Source organism: Euprymna scolopes, chromosome 13 (assembly GCF_053919585.1).
Source record: "Euprymna scolopes isolate OS-2025 chromosome 13, ASM5391958v1, whole genome shotgun sequence".
NCBI lineage: Eukaryota > Metazoa > Mollusca > Cephalopoda > Sepiida > Sepiolidae > Euprymna > Euprymna scolopes.
The window spans coordinates 11,042,531-11,052,530 of record NC_136494.1 but is presented as its reverse complement, the minus strand read 5'-3'; positions in this window follow the sequence as shown (position 1 = coordinate 11,052,530).

Below are 10,000 nucleotides of genomic sequence, written 5' to 3'. Positions count from 1 at the left end.
TTAAATAGGAATCGTTGCCAGCGTTGAACGAAAGCCGATGAAATAAAGATGAGGCAAGGGCCGGTCAAAACAGTATTGTCATATGACGTCACGTTTTCAAAGAAAGACAGAACTTGAATTGCAAATTATCATCGAAGACCAGAAAAAAGGCTCATAGGAAGAAGTCGGGAAGTTAGAATTGTGTAACGCAAAAAAAAAAACAAATGAAGAGCAATTGAAAATTTTTAATATTTACATTTTAGTTATGTCGGTTGATGTTTTTATATCATGGATTACATGAACAACGAGAGAGAGAAAGAGGAAAGAGAAAATCGACAGTCGTCTATGTGACATTTTCCAGCGTAAGCTGACACACACACACGCACGAACACACACGCACGCACACATACACAGCTAAACGCATTTGTTTTTTTTTTCATCTCTCTCTTTTGTCAATAGCAAAAAATGAATTGTAAATAAACTTGTATGTTGACGAAATTCGTCTGTGTTGATTTTGAGAACAACAACAAAAGAATTGTTATGCGTATATGTGATTTCGCAAGCATTTGAAAATTGCAAATTACAAAATGATACATGCATTAAATACCACAAAATTGTATTATCGTTATCACATAGATTCATGCATGGTACATCTCTCTGTTGCAGATGTTAACGGTGTGAGACTCCAAGAAAGCAACTTTTGTTACAGACATGTGTAAGAAGCAGATATGCGTCATTGAGCAGTAAAATGAATCGATCAACATTCTTCAGCGCCTGTTGAACGTTTACGAAGCCGATACAGTAGATATTAGCACAGTTAGAAGATGTATCCGTCGATTTCCGAGTGGTGAAAGAGGTGTGAGTAACGAGGCGCGCACCGAACCAAGACATCAAGTGAGGTTGGCAATCTTGTAATGAGAATAGTTGTGTTTATGTAGAATAATAAATTCTGCAGCAGAAAAGGTCGCTTAATGGTATTGCTCGTATATGTGTGAATCTTCAACGGTTTTATTTCTTACTAGTAGGCTCCCCCCTATTGCTTGGTTGTAAAATACGCTTAAATATGATATTTTGATTAATGCAGATTTCCTATTTGCTATTATATTATATTGGACCCAACACATAGTAATGATTTAAACATTTTTTTAAATGACTCATGTGCCACTACTGAGAATCGTTTAGCTAAGTTCTCGATATAGTTAGAAACTTTCGAAAAACTGGGGGAGAAACTGAGAGAGAGAGTTTGAGGACGACAGATGATAGTCTGCAGTTGGGATTCGGACGTCTAGAAGCGAGACGATCACTTTTGAAACTTAATATGTGAAGCTTTGAATTCTTGATGATGAAAACCACGACCGGTGGGGAGAAGAAATAAACCCATCATGTGTTTTTTTATAAACGTCGTCTTTGTGTTGTAATTCTACCAAAAGTTAAAGTGAAAATTGTTATATATGTCTATATATATATCATGTGTTTTAAAATGTCTTTACATACACATCTTACATACACAATATGAACACTAAGACTGTCTCAACACTATCCCCTCACTCAAAGAGCTTCTACACTTCTAAGTATGGAGTTTTTTTATAAATATGAATCTCATCATAACACGAACACGGAACCCAACATCCCTCTTAATAAAACTCTGAACAACATCCCTCTCTCTCTCTCTAAGACTCACCTCTCAATAAGACTCTAAGCATCACTTATAAATAAGACCTAACAACAAGAAGAAAAGAATAATCATAATAATAATAATAATGAACGATATATATAACAAACGCTCGCTTTAATGGTATTGCTTGTATATGTGTGAGTATTCAACGGTTTTATTTCTTACTAGTAGGCTCCCCCCTATTGCCTGGTTGTAAAATACGCTTAAATATGATATTGTGATTAATGCAGATTCCCTATTGGTTATTATATTATATTGGACCCAACACATAGTAATGATTTAAACATTTTTAATGACTCATGTGCCACTACTGAGAATCGTTTAGCTTACAATTTATCTTTTCCTTTGACGTTAATGGCTGAGCTATGAAGGCCTGTTTGCATCAAGGCTATATTATTAAATCATCAATCAATAGCTATTATTTAATGCACATTCGTAAAGTCGTCGTTCGACTTTCACCTGGCAAATTACATTTTTTTTTATTTGCGTACTTTTGTACACAATTTCCCCGGCTAAAACACAAATATAAAGTTATGCATGGGTTCAAATAGCATATATATTAAGTTCCATGTCCGTAGACCAAGAACTGACAGTGTAGTTTGGTAGGCAACATTTTAAAAACAAATATATATGCATATACAGAAATATATATAGAAAGATGTTTGTGTTTACTATAACGTTTTACGCAAACATTATGCAAGTATAAATCATGTAGAATATCTGCATGAATATAATTACACGCAATAATTAACTAAATTTAATTGATTCACTTTAAATAGTTGAAAAACTGACAAAATTTCATGTACGTCGTGTTAGCTAAGTTAGTTAGCGCGTTGGGTCATTATCTAAATGTTTTGGGTTCGAATCATAGTGTGAGATGTCTTTTTTTTCGATTTTTTAAATTTAAATATTGAACCAGTGTTATTTAAGCCATTTTTCACGTAACGTTCGTTTTTCTGGGTTTTTTTCTACTTCGCTCATCCACCTCGATCACACACCCCAAAACATCCGGGTACCCACCGATTTTTTAAAATTTTAATGTCGAAACAGGCTTATTTAAGCCATTTTACACGTGTTTTTTTTAACGTTCGTTTTTCTGTTTTTTTTTGTTTTTGTTTTTCAGATTTTTACATTTAACATCGTTCGGTTGGCCTTACGTTAGTTTTTTTGTGTGTTTTTGTTTCGATGTTTTGATTACCCCCCCCCCGCTTAAGCTGTAACGTTCGTTTATGTTTTCTGTTTTTACTTCGATTATAACAAACAAACCTGGTCATTGACCTCATTAAAACAACTGCTGAATAGCTATTGCTTACGTCGTCTTCGTCGTCGTCGTCGTCGTCGTAACGCTCGCACAAAATCTTCCGTGTGGGCACCTGTCAATTTTGTTCTTACTTAAATAAATTCAAACATCTGTCAGTAACTCATTCTGCCTAACCGAACGGTTCATGTTTTTTTAACATTTTTATTTCAAATTTCGCCTCAGGGCTTCGGGTTCGATCCTACCAACTTACCAAAACGAAACATTTATTTGAGAGCACACACATCTCGAAACACACGGGCAACACCGGGTACCCCCGCTTGTCTATATATATAAAAGCGAAAAGGTGTGTATGTATGTATTTCGTTTTTTGTGTATGTCCACAAAAGGATTTTTTCGGCGGCTTCTCGAGGCCGTCGCACATTTTAAAAACTTTTTGTATCACGTCGAAATCATAATATCTACGAGTTACGAACGGGGGTCGCGTGTGTATTTTATTTGCTCGACTTTTAAAAGCAAAATATTCAACAGTTTTAGATCGGCGGGTGTGGATTCGCCTTTTTCGTATAATATAAGCAAAACTAATAGGAAGGTTGTTGCGTCGTTCGCAGCATCTAAAAGCAATCAGCTTTGATCAATGCGATGTTTTCTTATATCAGACAATTGATATTCAAATTGGACAATCCCCTTTCAATGGGGATTTGTCCCTCCCCTTCCATCATCTTGGTGATGCCCAAACTGTCCCGCAGTAAATGAAAAAACGATCCCGGAGTGAAACAAAGTAAACAAACGCCAAAAAACTCCCCCGTCATCGTAACGCTCCCGCGATGATCTCATTAAGCGTCCACCTGTCAATTAAACTTTCTGGACTTGACTGACTTTAATCGCTCTTACATTAATATTGTCGCCGTAGCGCTGTTGTTCAGGCTCAATGTATAGATCTCAAGGCTCCGGGTTCGAGCGCACATGCCACCAACCCGAAACTTTTTTTTTAATCGCTATCGTTGTTTCCTTTTTTGTTCTGATTTACTCCCCCCCCCAAAGCACACACCTACAAATACCCGGGCAACGCCGAGTACCCCCGCTAGTACACAAATAAAACCCAAATTTATAGGAACATAGATTTATAATATAAGAGACATTACTTTTTGAACCACCCGCGTATATGCAAACATTAAAAAAATTTATTGCCAAACCTTATTACACTACAATAAACTTTTTTTTAAAAGTTCAACTAAAAAGATATTCTTCACCTTACTGCGTTTGACAATATCTGAACAGAAATGCGACAGCAGGATAATCAAATCTTATTACACTACAATAAATTTTTTTTAAAACTTCAACTAAAAAAGATATTCTTCACCTTACTGCGTTTGACAATATCTGAACAGAAATGCGACAACAGGATAACCAAATCTTATTACACTACAATAAACTTTTTAAAAAGTTCAACTAAAAAAGATATTCTTCACCTTACTGCTTTTGACAAACAGAAATGCGACAACAGGATACTTTTTCTCATGATGGATATTTTACTGTCCAAAATTATTAAGAAAAAGTAAAGTACAAAAAGCACAAACTAGGAATTAACGTTTGATAAAATAGTTATATCTTTAAGATGATTTCAAAAGTCATATTCACTGTTAAGTCAAAGTGACGTGGACCCAAGTTTGAGACCACGGGAGGAAACCATAGGAAAAGGGATAAAGTTTAAAAAGGATACATCAACCAAAAAGATTATAAGGATAGAATAAAGCGTAAGCGGAGTTTACTATCCGGTGGTGCGCACTACTAGTAATCTTGCTGGTACCTGCGATACTGTCCCAAGATAGTACTGGAAGACGCCATGATGAAAGAAAGTTGCGATCTTATACCAATAAGTTATATATAAATCTCCCTCTTTCCCTTCTCTCTCTCTCTCTCTCTCTCTATATATATATATATATATATATATATATGCGTGTGTGTGTGTGTGTGTGTATAACTACTTCATTTTCTCACATAAAATTAATATACGAAAGTATAGATTTATGCATAAACTTTAAGTATTTACTACAAAAGTGCTCAATACGTAGGTAGAGCTAGTTAGTAATTTATAAAATATATATGACGATTAAGCTACACTGAATATTCGGCGTTTCATCCACACTAGGATTCCTCAGGCTTATGCGCATAAGCCTGCGGAATCCTAGAGTGGATGAAACGCCGAATATTCAGTGTAGCTTAATCGCCATAGATATTTTATAAATTACTATGTGTGTGTATATATATATACATATATACATATACACACTCACATATATATATATATATATATATATATATATATATATATATATATATATCACAGAATGCAATAAACAGCGATGCGGAGTTTGTGACATAGTAATAAAAGGAAACACATACACACTAAAAAATCTAACCGAAACATTCAAAATAAAAAAGGAACTAAACTGTAGTGTATGCACTAAGATACACAGCATGCGACAAATCTTACATAGGCGCCACCAAAACCCTCAGCAATAGAGTGGCCTTACACAAGAGCAACATCAAAATCGCAGATAACAGACACCTCTATGTTACAAAACACGTGAATATATGCAGTGGAAATAGCTTCAAAATAATGTCAATCTTAAAAAAAGACAACTACTTTTATTTACGTACACAGGAAAAAAACGTACTCCCGAATTAAACAGAGCTTAATATCAACACACAAAAAAATGAAATGCAAAACACACCCGCACGCACGTTCATACACATGTACACCCCCACACCTAAATCAGAATCAATACGTTAAAAAAATACACACACACACTCAGCCACACACCGGCACAACACTTCTATCTCTAGTATAACACATTAAACAATACCAACTAACCTCGAAACATATAACACTAAAATATAACTAGAACAAGAGTGTAGTATCTGTTCCAACACTTCACCCACCCCCTTCTACCCTCAGTCAGTGGAGGAGAAATCCTTCATGACTGCGATAATTCTCATTCTTATACTTGTGCCTTTCCAGGTGTTCCTTCCCTTCTGGGGAGCGAGATCTTCCGCACACTAAAAAGCGACCCTGGATCTGGTCCTATCCACATGGGGAGACAAACCAAAAATGCCCTATGTCTATTTATAAATACGCCTTTTTTATTTAAACAAACTTAATATTATGAATGTCCCATATGACTAAGATTAAAATGAAAGCACAATAGAAATACACTAAAATCTAAAAATCCAAAAAAATCAAAATCACAATTAAATGAAAACATCTCTACCGATTACTCCGGTTTCAGAGAAGCGGCCCCTCATCTCACACACATTAAAAACGAACTTGTATCACATTTTCTAAGAAAGCAACTGCATTTATAATGTTATAAAACTATTAGACATATAACATACATTCTACAAACCAATACAAGGAAACCCACACACACACAAACACACACACACATACACACACAGACTCATACACACACTCCCCTTCGCACCCACTTGACCAAGTACCAACGCGGACCTCACTTCCACCCAAGTAATAAAAACAATAAATAAAGACATTTAGAATTATTTACAGACGTTTCCACCGCTCGGGAAACATGTAACCAAAATGGACTGCGGAAATGCTTTTATACATTCTGAACATATTTAAATATATTTTAAATATTTTACACTTCGAATAATTTCTAAGAGGACGTTTCACCGAACGTCTGAAACGCATGAAAAACAATTTCAGTGCTTAAAAACATTATTAAAATCATCTAAATATGATACCTTTTTAAATGAAAAATCAAAACACGGAATAATAAAATAATTGTTGGTGACCTTTCTTATATATATATATATATATATATATATATATATAAATATATATATATATATATACATATATATATATATATATATATATATATATATATATATATATATATATATATAAGTGAAATGACGACTCCAAAATTTTGCGGATTCCGATACAATTACTTTTCTGTTCTGTATTTCCGATTCCAATGCATTTACCGTTTCGATTAATTTAAATATTTTATTATAAACTTCCTACTTTTTTCGCTTAGAGGATTAGTAAAAAACAATATATATATATATATATATATATATATATATATATATATATATATAGATAGATAGATAGATAGATAGATAGATAGATAGATAGATATATGTATATATATATGTACATATATATGTGAGTGTGTGTGCGTAGAGAGAGAGAGAGAGAGAGAGAGAGAGAGAGGGAGAGAGATTTGGAAGTTTCTTTTTAACTTTTTAAACTATTTAAAAAAAGTTCATTAAAAGACAGTGCTCCAACACTCGGAGTAGTTGGAATTTGAGTAAATGTGCGGGGCGTATCATAATAAGACTCGTTTGGTACCCTGTCAGAGAGCAAGAGACTAGTAGATGATTCACTTGACCAGATGTGGCAACAATACTCGATGCATGGGCGAATGGTGTGTAATATTCCAGCACAGTACAGACGCCAGGGAGCGTTACTCATATGAAGGTCATTCTATTATAAAAGCTATTTTTAGTCGCGTAAAAGCGACTCTATAAGTCACTCCGTCGGCCGGTCGGTCGGTCTGTGCGTAACACTTTTGTGCTTGGCCTTTTTGGTTAAGATCAAAGGTCAGTTGTTAATAGAACCTGTTCTTAGCTTTTTAAGTTTTTCTTGGCCCTTTGGCCAAAATCAAAGTGTGGTATCTGCCGGAACAGATATTGCAAGCAAAGACCATATATGGGGCAACCCCACATATAAAACCTTGGTCAATGTAGGGGAAACCCTTCATACAAATTGTCACTATCCTACTCCCCGTGAAGTTGGTCTCATTTCCCCTTCACTCTTCACATTAAGAATTGGCCTTGTGCCTAATTTGCTCAGTGGGGGAGCAAATAAATACCGACCCCACATATAAGACCTTGGTCAATGTAGGGGCAACCCTTCATACTAATTGTCACTATCCAGCTCCCATTTCCCACCCATCAGGAGCTGGTCCCCTTTTCCCACCCCTCCCTCTCTCTCCACATTAAAAAACGGTCTTGTTCCTAATTTGCTCAGTCGGGAAGCAAATAAATACTATCTGTTCCGGCAGATACTACAAGCAAAGACCATATGTGAGGGAAACCCCACATATAAGACCTTGGTCAATGTAGGGGCAACCCTTCATACCAATTGTAACTATCCAGCTCCCCTACTCCCCGGGGAGTTGGTCCCCATTCCCCATTCACTCCTCACATTAAAAATCGGCCCTGTGCCTAATTTACCTGGTGGGGAGCAAATAAATACCCTGTGCTTGGCTTTTTTGGCCAAGATCAAAGTGTAGTATCTGCCCAGCAGATAAGTATAAAAATAGGGAATTAGTTAAATGTAAAAATGAAATAGAATAGACGAAATTCGAACCTCGTAATTTAGGTTTAGAAATAGATTACGAGAGAGAATGAAATGTAAAAACAAACCATTGTTTAGCTTACAGATAAAATAATTTGAAGAAAAGGAATGTGCATTTGTCAATTCTGTTATGAATTTGAATTGAGGAATGCAACTATAGGATAATTTAATAAACATGTTTTTAACATATTGGAAATATAGGTTACTGGAAATATAGGTTAAAATTCCTTTTGTAAGCAAAGGAAAATGTTTGGACACGCATTTTCAGAACACGTGAAAGAAGGCACATGTTTTAACATGGGTATGACGTCATGGAAAATGGGAAGTTCTCGATATTGTTAGAAACTTGAGAGTTAAGCAGAGAGAGTCTGAGGACGAGAGACGACAGTCTGGAGTCCGGATATAGACAGTCGAACGTCTGGAAGCGAGACGGTCACCTTTGAAACATAGAATGTAAAACTTTGAATTCCTGACTAAGAAAACCAAAGACCGGTCGAAGAAGAAATAAACGCACCATGTGTTTTTATAAACGTCGTCTTTGTGTTGTAATTCTACCAAAAGGTAAAGTGAAATTGTCATTATATGTTTTATATACCCTGTGTTTTAAAATGTCTTCACATACACAATGTATCTATATCTCATATCTACAATGTGAACACTAAGACTGTCTCAATACTGTCTCCTCACTCTAAGAGCTTCTACTACACTTCTAAGTATGAACATTTTATATATATGACTCTCTTCGTAACACGAACACAGAACGTAACATCTCTCTTAATAAGACTCTCTAAGACTCAGTTTTAATAAGACTTCTTAACAACGAACAATAACAACAGCAACAACAACAACAACAACAATAATAATAATAATAATAATAATAATAATAATAATGAACCCCTATATAAAAATTTTGAGCTAGCCTTTACTATTCTGTATAATCATTACATTTCTTAATGGACTTATGCTAGAAATGATGCATGCTTGTATTTTCAAAATTTCAACCAGGTTTGTCTAGAGTATTCACGTGTAATCCCTGAAATGTACAAGTTCAAATTTTGCAAACGGGTAATGTAGCTGAGATCGTTAATCTTTTTTTTTTTTTTTTTTACAAAGGCATCGCCACATTATCAAGGCCCAGAGGCCACTCAAGGATAAGGGTTAAAGAGTGTACAGTAGAAATTGGACAATATAGTAATCATTAGTAATGAAAATTTGGTAAATTTGATAACTTATATGGAACGGCTCATCAAGAACTTATTTACTTTAGACTTGAACACAACCATATTGTAGTCAGCCGGAAAGCAGGAAAACGGAAGACAATTCCACAGGCGTGCAGTTCTAAGAAAGAAGCTTTGTTCATGGAATCTACGTTTAGGTTTAGGCACAGATAAAGAGTGGGGGGGATTATTGATAGTGTTTACAGCTAGACGAGTGTTTCTTGTGAAAGTTTAGCGAGGGGGGACCATAGATTTAAGCTCAGTCGAACACTTTCCATGAAAATAACGATACATCAGAGACAAACTCGCAACATCTCTTCTGTGAGATAGAGGTTGCAAGGAGGAGAAAAGGACATCTCCTACGAGGCTACGAAGTCTATTTTGAACTCTATCAAGGCAGGACAAGTCCTTTCTAGCAGCTCCTGCCCAGATGTGGCAACAGTATTCCATCCTTGGACGTACCTGGCTCTTATATA